This window comes from Mauremys mutica, chromosome 10 (genome assembly GCF_020497125.1).
Source record: "Mauremys mutica isolate MM-2020 ecotype Southern chromosome 10, ASM2049712v1, whole genome shotgun sequence".
Classification (NCBI taxonomy): Eukaryota; Metazoa; Chordata; order Testudines; family Geoemydidae; genus Mauremys; species Mauremys mutica.
This window is the reverse complement of record NC_059081.1, coordinates 9,063,926-9,080,200: the sequence shown is the minus strand read 5'-3', so window position 1 is coordinate 9,080,200 and position 16,275 is coordinate 9,063,926. Positions and strand designations below refer to the sequence as shown.

Here is a 16,275-nt window from a genome sequence, read left to right as displayed (position 1 = left end):
ACAGACACAAGGCACGAATGGGGGCTGTACCTGTGGGGGAGAAAAAAACCACCTTTTTATTCATTTTTCATTCCATACTTCATCTCCTATGCTCCAACATACTCAGCATCCTGACTGCACACAGCAATCTATTAAGCACTTACCCCAAAGGCTGTTGATGTTGTTACACTCATTACAGGGTGAACATTCTGCATTAAGGCATTATTATTTATTCTGTTTTATTGTAACAAGACAGATGGCCACATTGACTTGATTTACTGTAAACAGAACTAGCAGTCATCAGAGAAAACAAACTCTCTTGGAAATAAGCTGCACATCAGCTGTCGTAATTACTCAGATGTAATTTATTTTTAATTTATAAGGGTCTGATCCAACACCCATTAACTTTGGGGGACTTTGGCTCTGCTTCAAAATGCACTGGATTTTCAGGTTCCTGGAGCACGTGATCTTTGGTTCTCGGCTCTGTTACACTAGTGTGACTTTACTGACTCTGATGGAGTTACCCTGGCAGAAAACAGCTGTAACGGAGCACAGAATGAGGCCCAGGGCTATCTATTTAATAAAAAGATGCACTTTTGATTAGGTTCAGCATAAAGCAGAAAACACATTTTCCTCAAATAAATTCACCAGCTCCTATTCCGCTTCTTAGCTGCAAATAGCAAAACATGGATTTTCGGTCTGGAGGGCTTTTATTGTCAATTGAAGGCAAATAGCAAAGAAAGAAAAACTGAATATGTCACCATGCGAGAGAGGCACAGAGAGTACAGTGTGTTGTTCACGTTGTAGAGCTATCGTGAATTGCTATTAATGGTTGTGCAAGTTAGGGTAGATTCCAGCACCTGATCTGTCCCATTCATGCCATCCAAATGGTGCAAAGGGGATGGAAAGCTTAAAGAGACAATTGGGATTCCCCTTGCATAGGGGAATCTCTTATTGATGTAAAGCTGATGTAACAGCTATGGAATCTTCCCGTGACTCCCTTTCCCCCCAGTGCAGTAGGTGCACCAGGGACTGGAGTGGGTGTGGCCAGAGCATGCTGAACTCCAGCAATCTTGGCCAGAATAGAAGGCTGTTCTAGCTGGGATAAGTTAGAGCAGTCCTGAGGCTGCTCTAACTTGCATGGGGGACCAAAGCAGCCCGTGGCTACCATCAGATATGGAGAGGTGGAAAGCCACCTATGTCATGCTTCCCCCTCCACGCATGATTTGCTGAGCAGAACTCAGCCTCACCTGACAATCTGGTGTCTCCTAAGGGTCTCTTCTTCCACAACCCACCCGTAGCCATTTTGTGTGAACTGAGGAATGTGCTGTCAGCTTTCTTGCAAGAAATGGCTTAGGCCCCTGACTCCAGGAGAAGGTTCCTGTCTGTGGACCCCAAAGGTAGATAGGTAGCTCCCTCCAGCCCAGAATTAGGTTCCTAAATCCCTGAGAAGGGCAGGATTTAGGACAGAAACCTCTCCTCGGCATTTCCTATTAGCTAGCTTAGGCAGCTACCCGCTCATCATGCTGGCTTTTGTGAATCCCTTTCTTAGGTGCCTAACCCTCCTTATGTATTGTATAGGGAGCCTGAGCCTAACTCAGGGCAGTGAGCACCTCTAGACAGCAGGGAGTCTAAACATTAGTCAATGCAATGCTCAGCTTGGCAATGCCTCAATCAGCTTTGTGAATCTAGTCCATAAAAGTTACTTTACTATCTGTAGGTTCCTCTTATACTTCCCTTTACATACTATCGGAAATAGCTTTATTGCAAATAATGAGTGATCTATCTGCAACTCTTTGCTTATTTATTTAAGCAATTGGCAGTTTTAAAAGGCTTACCATGGCTTATGAGTGATGCTGGTCTGAATTGTTTAACAATGTATTCAAGAGATTTCACACACATTTCAGAACTTTACTGATTTACTAAAGGACTCCATCTTGGACACAGGCTCCAATTATGTTGTTATGCCATATACATGCCTTGCATAATTACCTTAGCCCCAACTAATTTTAATTATGTTAGAATTAGTGCAAAGAATTTTATCTGTGACTAGTCTAAATATTGACAGTTCTCAACACTTTGATGTTCCTGGAAAGAAATTAAGGTTTGCTTTAATAATTAGGCTATTGCATGTGGCCAAAAATTCATTACAAATGCAGTTAATTAAGTTGTCAACAAAGCTGTGGTCTCTGGAGGGGTGTGTGGGAAAATAATGTAGTTATATTGTTTGGCATAAGAGGGGATTGTAATTCTATTGCTATCAACCTCGGCTTAGGGGCACAAGTCATAAAGGCATTTTTCAGGAGAACACTCATGGGTTTTGCACAGCATTATGCTTATGATGCCACCTGGGGAATTAGCACAAAGAAAAGAAATCTCAAACATCCATCTAGAGTGACCAGACAGCAAGTGTGAAAAATTGGGACGGGGGTGGGGGGTAATAGGAACCTATATAAGAAAAAGACCCAAAAATCGGGACTGTCCCTATAAAACTGGGACATCTAGTCACCCTACATCCATCTGATTTCTGGTGTTATAGTATTGGGCCAAATTTTTCTCTCATTTGCCCGTGCTACCCCACTGACCACAGAGAAGATTCACAGATTACTGTCGTTAACTAGGAATATCATTATTATTGGTATTATGGAAGTATACAGAGGCCCCAACCAAGATCAGGGCACACAGAGCAAGAGACTTCAAGGAGTTTATAATTCAAAGAGACCTGTTTTATAGCAAGGAAGCTGAGACGCAGAAAAATGAAGTGACTTGCCCAAGGTCATATCAGGAAGACTGTGACAGAGCTGAGAATTGACCTTGGGTCTCCTGAGACCCCTTCCAGTGTGTTGAGCACAAGTCCATCCTTCCTGCACAAGTACAGCTGAGCACAATTAATCTGTGAATGTGAAGTCAGTTGAACAAGAGATTGAGGAGAGAAGCAGGTATGGGAAATATCACTTTCTATGCACACTAGTCACCTCAACACTCTAAGAAAAATCACCTGATTTTGGGATTGAGACACAGAAGCCCATGTGTGGTTCACTATTCTATGGCGCCAGTTCTTGTCAGACCTGACATACTCACTACACTGGTGTTTCTCAAAGTGGGGCCACCGCTAGTGTAGGGAAAGCCCCTGGCGGGCCAGGCCGGTTTGTTTACTTGCCCCGTCCGCAGGTCTGGCCGATCGCGGCTCCCACTGGCCGCGGTTCGCTGCTCCAGGCCAATGGGAGCTGCTGGAAGTGGCGGACACTACGTCCCTTGGCCTGCGCCGCTTCCAGCAGCTCCCATTGGCCTAGAGCGGCAAACCGCGGCCAGTGGGAGCTGTGATCAGCCAGACCTGCAGACAGGGCAGGTAAACAAACCAGCCCGGCCGCCAGTGGCTTTCCCTACACAAGCGGCGGCCCCAGTTTGAGAAACACTGCACTACACCTGACACACTGTATCTATATCAGAAAGGAGTCATGTAAGAGATCCATTAGAAAACTAATCATCTCGAGTGATGTGTGTACTAAGAGTTATGGATATGTGTGAGAACTATGTTCTTAAAATGTGTTTGGCAAGCAATGCAAAAGCCCAAGGCAAAAGAATGTGTGTTTACTTGGCAGGCGGAGACAATAAAGGCATATTTACATAAAAGGTGAACAAAGCCATCAGCCTAGCAAGTGGGGGAGCAAGCCTCTTCCAGGTGTCTGAATCTCAAATGGTAAGTAATTGAATCACTTGAGTGTATACAATGTTACTGTACTATAAAAGAGTATCAAGTAAGGTCTTTTATGAAAGCTAATGACACACTGGTAATTGAATCACTGTGAAGTGTATGTATTAACACTCTATGAGGCATTATGAATACTCGCTGATATTGTGCCTTAAAGTCTGTGACCAAACACAGGGAGAAACAGGTTTTCTCCCAGACAGGAGGGATGTCAGCTACCTACTTGTCTCCAATGAACTGAAGCAAGGTGTGACCAAAAAAAATGGAATCCCCATTTTCGTACGAATCAGCAGGGGGATGGGAAATCACAGGAAGGGAAGAACAGCATGAGGTCATCCTGAGTGTGGGGACAAACCAGTGAGTTTGGGGAGATATAAGGAGAGAGAAGAAGCCATCTTGTCATCCATCACTGGGCAGACACAAGGGGCCAGAGCTCTTGCAATCTGAGAAAGATGGGTCCTTCAGCCCCCTTGGTTAAAGTCTCTGGGAATGGAAGACTGGCAAGGAAACTACCTTGAATCAAGATTGTAGCTTGTTAAGTTAGGTTTCAGCCATTAGAAAGTGTATTTTTACTTTTGTTTGTTCATAACCCTTTCTAACTTTATTCCTTCTACGTGGTATCACTTAACCGATGTTCTCTGTTAATCAACTTGTTTTATTTTTACCATCTCAGTGCTGCACTTGAAGGGAAGAGTGCATTGACCCCAGGTAAGTTAATAAGCTACAATGTGCTTTTGTCTCTTTAAAGGAACAAAATAACCGTGTTTACTTCTCTGACTGTTCCAGGAGAGGGCTGGACACTTCCAGGCAGATGGTTGGGGGAAATTCAGGACTGGGGGTGTGTTGGGGTCACTTGGCTAGTAGTAACCAAGGATGGTGGAGACCAGAGTGTGGCTGTGGGGTAGCAAGCAGGCTGCTGGAGTCAGTTGCTGAACCACGAATGCACAATACACAGACACTCAGTGCATGCTTATATGCTGGCTAGCAACGTCGGAACAGGGAGCTACAGCAGCAGAGCATTTTAAGGCACTTAGGGTTACAGGAGAAACGATGACACCACCTCTCACTGGTCTGGAGCGCAACCCAAAAGGTGATGGGTGTGTTACAAAAGCCAAACCTCAGACAGAGTGGTGGATTAGCCACTGGGCCACTGTGCCCACAGGCCCTGGCCAATTGGGGGGGCCCTGGAAAAATTGGCACTCCACACCCCAACCCCCCCCCCAGCTCTGCCCGCCGGTGCTCCCGATGGGGAGTGGAGTTGGGGTGTGGGGGCTTGCTCCACTCCCCCTGCCTGCCCAGCGCCCTTGATGGGGAGCGGGGGAAGCCCCTGCACCCCGCCCCCAGCAGGAGTGCTGGGGGTGGCAGGGGGGACTGCAGGTGGAAGGGGGGTGGAGGGGATCCCACTTGCTCTGGCCCAGGGCCCCACAAACCTGTAATCTGCCTTTGCTCAGCACTGCACATTGAGAGGTTTACAAACCCCTCCAGTGAATAATTTGGAGCCAAAATCACATGCAGTGTTTGACTCTGCATAATTTTAGTGAGGCTGATGTGCAACTTGGCCATTTTAGTAGAGTTTTTGTTCTGAGTCAACTTGGAATCAAATCAAGAGCAGTGAGTCTGAGCCCACTCCAACTTTGAGAATGGTTGAATTGGAACCCTGAACCTAATTTCTCAGTGTAGACCCATCTGTAGAAGTGCCATGTTCTTTAGCTGGAGCATTTTCATCCTCTGTTTTGTACAACAGCTTTCAAAAAAGCCTGAGCTCCGACACTGATACAGCAATAATTCTTAAACTTACCTCTGCCTGGGTATTTCTCATGTTCCAAAGGTACCTTGTTCTCTAGAGTTAAAGCTGACATGAATCATCTCTATGGCGTTTTCAAGGATTTTCCATCTGAAAAAATTAACTCACTTTTTAACCTTCAGATTTATAGAAACTTAATCATCTGCCACCACAACACCTTCGTTTTGGCTGACAGACAGATTGCTCCGATCCCTGACATAGTGTAAAATAGCCCCTCTCTGATACCTTCACAAGGTCCTTTTCTAGCAGCCCGGAGATTGCAGTTTCCCTGCAAATTGTAACCATTTATGAAAGTCCATCACCTTCAAAGTCCAAGCCCCAGTCAATATGTAACAATGTGAGATGGGACTGAAACAAAACCCAGATCTGAACACATCAGATCTTAAGGGCTCAGACTCCAGATCTGGACTTTGCAGTAGGGCCTCTTTAAATTATGTGTAAACAACCTCCTCTGGTCCAAAGATCCCACGTGTTTGAAATCTATCCGTGAAGATACGCTTTTTCTCTTTTAAAAATGCTCATATTAGGGAGACTACACTCCACGGCTACAAGAAAAGGCCAATCAATTATTAGCATTTATTATCTTTAGTATTGCGGCAGACAGAGGCCAAGACCCTGCTGTGCTTGGCACTGTACAAACACAGAACAAAAAGATGGCCCCTGCCCCAGGGAATCTGCAGCTGTAAGGAAAGGTTCTTTAATTTAGTGTAAAATAAGCAGCCGTAGTCATCTGTAAGGCCAATAACTTGTCCTGCCACCCAACCAGCACCTACTGCGTTTTGGCTGCATGTAGTTTGGCTGTTCTGAGCTGAAGAACAGTACATCGGCAAGAACAAAACTTACTTCACTTTGTTGAAGGTGAATTCATCAATATCCCAAATCCAGCAATGGAGACAACAATGAAGATTGTCCCAAACAGTGAACTAACCACACAGAGCCTCCATAGCTTCCCCAGACCTGGCTGTTACATCCCCAGTAGGCATCTCCCACCAGCTTAGGATGAGAGAGCCTCTGAGAAACTTGTCTTCAGTTTTGAAGCATGAGCTTTCGTGGGTGAATGCCCACTTCGTCGAAAGCTCATGCTGCAAAACGTCTGTTAGTCTATAAGGTGCCACAGGATTCTTTGCTGCTTTTACAGAACCAGACTAACACAGCTACCTCTCTGATACTTGTCTTCAGTTTGCTAGGTGAATGTTAGTCTTCTTGAAAGAGACATGACTGGCAAGCAAAGAATTTGATCCAAACCCCTCTATTCATTCACAGGCCAGATAGTCTGTAGATGGTAATAGCTTAAAATCTCCCCCTCCAATGACTGTAGTTGAAAGACTAATGGCACTGGAGCTACTTAGTGTCTGATCTGGGTTGACCCTGGGGTCATCACAAAGAAGGATGGGCCAAACTCTTCTGTGCTGTAGGAAGTCAATATACATATATCAGGAAAGAAATTAAACCTGTGAGCCAATCAGGTGCTGTGTTAAAATGTACAGTACAGAAGGATTTGGTGACATGCAGAGAATGTTAATGAGCTGAGACTGCTGGCATACGCACATCATGATGGACAACTACATACCGAGGGGGAGAGAGTGCGGTCCGCTGGATTGGGATGCAGGAGCTGTACTACCGACCTGTTTGTCTTGGGAAAGTCAATGCCTCTGTGCCCCTCCTGCACCATGTCAATAGAGACTCTAAAGCTCTTCAAAGCAGAGCCTCTCTCTCTTACTATGGATATGTACAGTGCCTAGCACAACAGGGCTCCAATCTCTAGGAGCTGCAGTCATGATAATAGAACTCAAGACCTTTTGCTCCAAAATCATGGGGCCTCTGCCACTGGAGCTAAAGGAGGAGTATTGAGGCTTTTATAGCCCCATTGCCAGACCCCCTACCAGAAGGCAACTTAATCGAAACACTCAGAAAGAACTGACAGTCAATAGAAGATGGCCCTGGCTCTTACCCACCCATCCTATGCACATGAAAGGTCGCACCATCACGCTGTATCTGCCTCCAGCGATAGGCTGTTCTTGAACCAGGGGCGAGGGGGTTTATCCATTAAGGTGCCAGGTTATGTATGAATATGCTCTAGCCCAGGCTTGTACGTTATGCGGTATCCAGGCATCTCAGTTGATGCTGTGTGTTTCCTCCTTTAAAAACCCACCAGATTATTTCCCACCCCCCTCTCTATTTGACAGCCTCTCGCTCTTTTACGTTTGGTTCAGAATAGATTACACAGTCCCAGGGAGCGCTGGGATCTTGAATATCATTTAAGGCCCAAAGAAGAAGTACCTCCAATGACTGGTTTACATTACAAAGAGCCCGTTTGTTTTATCTGGCAATTAGTATACATCCTCTGCAGAAAATGAGTCCATTAGAAAGACTGTGCTCCAAGCCAATCTCCCCTTTTAAATATGTTTTAAGTGCATGATTAATACACTTTTTCAGCTCCTGTCTGCGACTGCAGAGGGAGGTCAGGGAGCAGGTAAATGAAAGAAAATGGCTTCACTTGGCATTGACTGGGCTATTAATCACTGCCCATTTTCTATAAATCATGGCAGATGGCAGGAACTCATGGGAAATGACACACTGTGCATGATGGGAATCATGGATAGCAGCAGACACGGGGAAGGGAAGAGGTCACTCTTCCATACACCATACCCAGTGGAGGAATGGCACTTCCACTGCACCTGTTTTTCAGCTCCACATGACAGTTAGCTTCCCATAAAACAGGCCTGTAAAAGTTTGCAGGAGCCCTGGAAAATTCCCTGCATTCCATCTGTTATGGTGATCTGTCCATCCAGCGATGGCTCTGTTTCTCATCAGCTCACAAAGGCAGGGCCTAGTGATGCTTGCAGCATATGCTCAGTGTGTCTTCCACCAGAGAGAGGGTGCATCAGGTAGCTCAGGCTGCAAAGTTATAGCCACACTTAACACGCTGGATCAAAATTGTTAGTGATACATTTAATCAGATAGATAATTTGCATTTGCTGTATAATAAAAGACAGTGGTGACACCTCTTGTTACATCACTTGAGCAGAAACACAGATGATGAATGGAATATAGAAACCTGCATAGCTAGAGGCAGAAAGAGCTTACAATGTTCTAACATTTTGACAGCACCTTTCCTTCAAATGGGCCCTAAAGTGTGTTACAAGCTATACTACCTCATTGTTATAGAATCATAGAATATCAGGATTGGAAGAGACCTTGGGAGGTCATCTAGTCCAACCCCCTGCTCAAAGCAGGACCAATCCCCAGGCAGATTTTTGCCCCAGTTCCCTAAATGGCCCCCCTCAAGGATTGATCTCACAACCCTGGGTTTAAGCAGGCCAATGTGCAAACCACTGAGCTATCCCCCCTGGAGAGCATTCTTTTGCCCACCATTGAAATGCAGCCACCTTTGGGGTGGGGTTGGAGAGGAGACAATATTTTAACAGCTCACGGCAACATTCCACAGCAGTTTAGGACTGGAAGTGTCTGAAAAGTTTGAAACTACCGGGCAAATTTAAGGAGGCAGAATGCAATTTCTGGCTGTCAAATGTGGATCCAAGCAAAAGATAATGAAATGCCAAAGGTGGGACCAAAGACTTTCACAGATAGTTTATTTTCTGGGGTTTGCATTTACACTGCCGAGGCTCTACTTTTCTCCTGGAGAACACCAGTCAGTTCCAGTGAAATGAATTGGAGTGACTGGTGTTGTGTTGGTGCAGTGTTTGGTGTGGCTTTCCCCCTGAAAAGAAATGAATAAATTGCAAAGGTTTTTCCATTGGAAATAGCACGTCTTCACCTCCCTGTCTTTGCGCTGGAGGATGGGACAGCAAAGAAAGCTTGTGTTAAGCAGATAAGGTCTAGTATTCCTATGTTCACCTAGCGGCCCACAAACCAGAGCTGCAGCTGACAGCCCTCTGAGCTGCATTGCTGGACGAAGGGTGTCCTTTTGAACTCTCCAGCACTCAGCACTATTACTAAACAGTAACAGCAGCTCCACATGCTGGCAAAACAGTTGGAGCAACCAAATGGGCCTGTGACACGTGGCTGTAACCTGAACTGTGGCTCTCCATTCCCTCAGTGAAGGGAGACGAGGATGCTGGTTCTTAGACTGTCAAGGCCCTGCCATAGGAAAGGTAGTGTTGGTCAGAAAGACTTACGCTGCAATCCCCCTCATTACACAGGCAAAGCTGGAGTAAAGGAGCTGCAAAGCAGCCATAAGGACCCCCAGAAAATAACCTCCACAACTGGAAGCCTCCCTTGAAGGTGTCACCTTGGCACACAGGATGTGCTGAGGGCATGTTAGGGCAAGCCAGGGAAGGGAAGAGGTATGACTGGGAATTGCTACATAGTGGCTATTCTGCACTGGTGCAATGCCCTGTAGGGCCACTGAAGCCAGGGCATAGGTTAGGGTAGCCTTCAAGGCTGCTCCAGTTTGTGCCAGGTGATAAATCAACCCCCAGTTGCTCCAAGGGATGGTAAATGGAGGAATGAACTGGGGCCTATAGGCTGAGGTCTCCATTCCCCTGTCCACAGTCAGTGTAGCATGCATTTCCCTCCCACTTCACCCAGGTGTCGGCTGTAACACCTGACTGACAAGCAGACCGCTGCCAAGATAAACCCTTTATTATGAACAGAAGCTATTCACAGAAATGAGGTAACAAAACTGCCCACAGCGCTCTGGCTGCAGCCTGTCACTGCTCCGTACAGGGCTTCTTTTGTTTCCAATCCCCAGCCATCTGCACAAGGGGCAGGGTGGGGGGAAATCAAGCCCATGGAACAGTATACAGGACTGGAGAGGAAAAGCCACGGTCCAGGCTACTGCCTTGGTGCATGACATCCCTCTCCAGCGAAGCAAAATCAGGACCTGATCTGTCGCTTATTAAAAAATGAGCAGATTGTCTGAAAGTGTCTGAGGCCACAGAACAGTGAAGGGTGCATGCAAACATTGGTCTGTGCTTCACATCCCTTAAAATGGCATGCAGCAGAGCTAATTCAAAACACAAGCCATTCAGAGAGGCAGCGTGATCTAGTGGATGAGAATTCTAGCCTTTCGGTCAGGGGATCTGGCCTCTATTTCCTGGCTCTGCTGTTTCCCTCCCCCCCTTTGTTTATTCAGGTTTTACGTAATTTGAGCAGGTACTTTCTCTCCGCATGTGTTTGGAGAGTATCTAGCACAACGGGGCCCCAATCTTGGTTGGCACCTCTAGGTGCTACCTTAAAACAAACATGTTAATAATAATAGTAGTGGTATTCAGATGGGTAGAATGATTTTGGACAGAAAATTTCATAAACAAACTGAAGCCTCTGGAGGTTTAAGATTTTTATGAAACATTGTCCCCCTATTCATCTAAGTAGAAGTGGGTTGATAGTTCACTCCCTGTCCAACTAACTACAGAGGCTGGATTGAGTGGTGACATAAGCCATCAGAGGATATATGAGGAGCATAATTATGAAGGGCCTGACCAAGCTGATGATGGCAAGGTCTCCATGACAGGGAGCGTATCGGGTCATAAGAGAATGAGGGGAAATCCCTAGAATGGTGACCCTGTACAAGGGGGAGACACAGAGCGTCTGGGGAAGAGGAGCCAGGCATGTAAGAGAGAGAAAAGAATTGGACCTGCTGAGGAAGGAAATGCCCAACGAGGGAAGAAAGAGGGACCTAGAGCACTCCTGAAGGAAGGACTAACACATGACTGGGAAGCAGGCCTGACGGTAGAGCACAAAGTGGAGAGGGCCTGGTAGCTGAAGGAATGAGAGGGGGAGCTTGATGGAGGCCTTAAAATACATCTGGCTAGCCCTGACCAAAGCTGCCAAGGGCTGCTTAGCCTAGGCTGGCTGGGGTGTAACCACCTGAGCATGTTGCTCCCTCGTGAGATCTGTGGACAAAACAAGGAGCAGTGTTGACAGTTTCCAGAGACAACTGCACACACCTTTCACCACAGGCCAAGGGCGCCCTGAGGTAGGTTTGAGGGTGTAGGAGGAAGAGACAAATAGGGGGGCGAGCTTCCTGGAGGACATGAGGGGAGGAGTTGAAACTAGAGGCGTCAGTAGCAAAGTCTCCCCCCACCAGCTCAGCTCTCACACTGTTGAAGGCCGCTATTGTTCTCTCATGCAGGCCCTTCCTTCCAGTCAATATACATTTGTATTTAATCCAGATGGTTACCACATAACTCCTGTTAAGGGCAATGGAGGCTGAGCAGCTACATCCTCCCAGCATGCTTTGAATCTGCCCCCTGTGTGTGAGAGACTCCTCAGGTACTTTGCATTCATGTTGCCTTCATTGTAGCTGCTCTGGAAAATCTGACACAATTGTTCGCGGGAGGATTGGTTCCATGAGCCCTTCCTGACTCCCTCCCCCGGCCTCAGAAGGGCCTAATATTTGTGTGTGTGTGTGTGTTTTAACACAGCATCTGGTCTTCATTACATACAGGCTTTTCACATCCATAATTATACCATGAGGGGAGTTCCTGTCAAAGCCATAAAGAAAATTCTATTCCCAGCTCCCCCCGCCCTCCCCCAGCCCTCCCCATAAAACTGGCAACAGTTGCTTTACAGACATACCAAGTTTGCAAAGAGAACACCTTGCAGTTGGGTCATTAACCCTTTGGGTGCTGAGCTGTGCTGACAGTCTGGAAAAGACCTTGCTTTCTAATGGCGAAGGTCGCTTTGTGTTGCTCAGTGTTGCCCAGACTTTGGCCAGATGCGAGAGATGCCGCAAGCTTACCTGGAAACTGAAGGCTGTACCCAAGCTGCATAATATGGAGCAGAGAAATAAATTAATATTCTAATTTAACCCCCCCCCCCGCCCACCCCTTTTGTGCACTGTATAAACTACACAGAGTATAATTTACTTCCACTCATCACTGAAATACAACCCCCTCTGGGGTAGCGCATGGCAGCTGTTTAACAACACACAGCAACACTACCTTACAGTTTAGGACAGGAAATTAAGAAGGCTATATCTGCAGGGGGAATTTAAGTCAGCAGAATATAATTACGTGAGTTGGAATTTGGCCATAACACGACTCCTCGGAACCAGGCCATGAGAACGGTAACAACCACAAGTGGCTGCTATGCAGGTGAAGAGGGAGTGTTACTCTCTGCAGGCTCCATCTTGAAGCCAGAAGCCATGCTGCAGAACTCTGGGGCTCACATGTGTTTTCCAGGCCAGGCCTGTAGGAGGCAGGAAGGCACTGGGGGATTTTGTCCAGATGCACAGTGGCGGACTTGGCATTTTCGCTGCTGAATAGCAAGAATTATGGAATTCAGATTAACCTCTGCTCTGCTCTGCCATTTATCAAACCCAAAGCCAGGACTGGAAGCAAGCAAACAAACAAACAAACAAAAACTCACAAAAAAGGAACCATTTAGAAGCAAATCACCACACCTCAAAACGGAGGGTGCATTTTCCCCCCTTTTACCACCATCCTCAGAAAGCATATGTAATTCCCGTTAAGAGACTTTATAGGGTGGGGGTGAGGGTCAGGAACAGACACCTTGAACAGGGGTACAGTTTGAGGGCTATGGAGGGAATGGGAGAATTAAGTCAATGTGGAGTAGTGCAAAGGAATGCCCTGTAGATAAAGCTCAGTGTTGATTTCCATGAACAGCGAATGTATTTCTTTTTTCAAGAGTAACACAAGCAGCAGGGAGTGATAAAGTTTAATGCAGATCTAGGAGAGGATTAGAAATTCTTTCCTTCCACTAGGTGGCATGTAGGAGCTTGTTTGAAGATCATTCCCCCCCTTAATAATACTTTACGCAATTGAGAAAGGAAAAAATCATAAACAGCCCTTCCTGCCTTAGCATTTGTTTTTGCAGAGATGTCAGCAGAACCAAATAAACTACACATGCTACTTCAAATCATTTAAGTGAATCAGGAAAATGCAGAGTGAAATAATCCTCCAGTCTCATTGCAGTGAGCAGGGTGGGAGCAAAGCTGTTGATGAGGTCAAAGGATGAAACGTGTAAGAGACAAGAGTGCTGAGCTGTCATTCTACTGGTGGGCACCAGCTCCCAGCGCTGCCATTAAAGATGCTCATTTGTTTTGTCAGTTGCAAGTATTTTATGATCCTTTACTGATTGGTCTTCGGAAATACGGTATGAAACGGACGGCGCCTATTAAATTATAAAAGGAAAAAAACCCCACCCATACACTGATTGTGAGAGGGCCTTGCATCTCCATAAGTTGTTTCCAATGTGGTGAGCCCAGAACTGCATAATGACATTTCATCCAAATCGCCTCTTTAACGTGCTTGAGTGCATTTATAATTCTCACGTAAATTAACTCCTCTTTCCTCGCTTTGTCCCCTCTCCACAGACCAATTTGCATTTTTTATCATTTTCATCATTTGTTTATGGGAATGGAGACTTGAAAATGGAACCCTGTCACCCTGATGAGCTGACACTCACTGTTGAGGGACCACTCCCATTTTGCTCATACACCCCATACCAGCTACAGGGCACATTGGCTTCCTAGGTGAAGGTGTGCTCTGGGGTCCTTTCTGCTTCTCGACTCTCACCAGGCCATTCAGCTTGATAAGGGAAGCAAAGGGACACAAGGAGAAATCTATGGCCAGCAGAGTTAAGGATAATAAGAAATTTTTAAAATATATCAGGAACAAAAAGACTCCTGATAATGGCATTAGTCCATTGCTAGATGTAAACGGTATAATTATCGATAATAAGGCAGAAGAAGTCAATAAATATTGCTGTTCTGAATTTGGGGGAAAACAGATGATATATGATGATGATGATGATAATACTTGGAAGCTGTTAAACTATAGGTACTAAAGTCAAACATTTTAAAATTAGCTAAATTGAAGCCAAGCGTTTTTAAAGAGCTGGCTGAGGAGCTTGCTGGACCATTAATACTGATTTTCAATACATTTTGGGACACTGGGAAAGTTCCAGAAGACTGGAAGAAAGCTAAACTTGTGCCAAAAAGGGCCAACGGGATGAAGCAAGGTAATTATAGACCTGTCAGTCTGACCTCAGTCCTAGGCAAGATAATGCCGTAGCCCGATATGGGACTCAATTACTAAAAAATTAAAGGACGGTAATGTAATTAAGTGCAAATCGACGTGGGTTTTTTTGCAAATAGACCCTTACACTACTACAAAGTAAGTAAAAAATGCTACTAGTTTTATTTAGAGGCTCTTTGCACCAGGGCCGCCCAGATGGGGGGGCAAGAGGGGCAATTTGCCCCAGGCCCCCACGAGAGTTTTTCAGAGCCCCTGGAGCGGGGTCCTTCACTCGCTCCGGGGGGCCTGGAAAACTCTTGCGGGGCCCGGGCCCCCGGAGCGTCTTCCGCTTTGAGCGGACGGACCCCCCCCACCGCCAAATTGCTGCCGAAGAAGGACCTGCCCCCGAAGAGCAGCCAGGTCTTCGGCGGTAATTCACCAGCGTGGGGGTCCTTCCGTTCTGGGACCTGCCGCGGAAGTGCCCCAAAGACCCGCGGTGAGGCCTCCCTGCCACCGAATTACTGCCGAAGACCCGGCTGTACTTCGGCGGTGGGTCCCGCTTCGGTGGCAATTCGGCGGTGGGGGGCCCTTCCGTTCCGGGACCCGCTGCGGAAATGCCCCGAAGACTCGCGGCGGGGCCCCCCGCCGCCGAAGACCCCAGGCCCCTGGAATCCTCTGGACGGCCCTGCTTTGCACTGACATAAATGAGTGCACAAGGTGCAGCATAATGGGGATTTGCCCCTCCCCGACATCTGCAAGGTCTGTATTTATGCGGCACTTGCACTGTCATTTTTACTGCTGGCATAGGGATTTAATCAAAGGATTCAAATCCAGGGCTCATCAGGCTTACTTACAGCAAATGCTGGAAATGGAAAAATCATTGTGAAGTGACTTTGCGGCATATTCTCCATTTGTCCTGTTAAAAACCAAAACAGCAGCAGTTCTGATGGGACATGTGTGTGCAGCATAAGTGCAGTGACAGTTTTACATGCAGCCAGTGTGCTGACTTGGCTTTCTGGACGGTTTACCAATGCACTGAGCTCTCCCTTTTGGAGTCTGATGCAGCAAAGCCATTTCTGAATACAAGGAACTTTCCTATGAGTTGCCTTGCAAAGTTGTTTGTGGGCCCTGCATGATTACTGGTGGTGGGTGAATCCCCAAAGGCTCCGAGTTTGGCTAAGCATTAGACCTCCAACAACATGGGGAAAGAAAGGCCGTCTCATGAGATTCCTGATGCTTCCACTCCCAGACAGCAATACCACCAGAACAGCCTCTCTTGGGGCGATCCCAGCTGCAATCAAGAAATGAAAAGTTGGGTGAGAATGAGCGAAATCCATATGTAACTGTTATCTGGTTTCTCTCCAGGAAACTGTGTGCTTCTGTGTGGTGTGTAGCTGTCAGGAGACCAGCTCCCTTCTCTAGCACAGCTAACCTATTTATTTCACCCCTGTAGCAGAGACAGAGCCATTCTGCAGTGTTGCATGGGGGAGGTGTGGGTAGGGCAGAAAAAGAGTGGAAATTCTCTGCAAACTAGTTGTGAAATAAAAAACCCTGAAATTTAAGGGCCCAGTTCTGCTTATGCTGAGTTCAGTGAGAGCTTTGGCAAACGGTTAGCCAGTTCACAGAATCATAGAAGATTAGGGTTGGAAGAGACCTCAGGAGGTATCTAGTCCAACCCTCTGCTCAAAGCAGAACCAACCCCAACTAAATCATCCCACCCAGGGCTTTGTCAAGCCGGCTCTTAAAAACCTCTAAGGATGGAGATTCCACCAGCTCCCTGGGTAACCCATTCCAGTGCTTCACCACCCTCCTAGTGAGATAGTTTTTCCTAATATCCA

At 46.6% G+C, this 16,275-nt stretch overlaps 1 long non-coding RNA gene across 1 annotated transcript in view; it reads left to right on the top strand.

Moving 5' to 3' along the window:
• The window catches only part of LOC123378415, an 81,479-nt gene extending 77,832 nt beyond the window's left edge, over positions 1–3,647 (top strand). The window contains exon 3 of the long non-coding RNA XR_006582603.1: positions 3,582–3,647. This is a non-coding gene — a long non-coding RNA (uncharacterized LOC123378415). The remainder of the gene's footprint in view (positions 1–3,581) is intronic.
• The last annotated feature ends 12,628 nt before the right edge of the window (positions 3,648–16,275 follow it).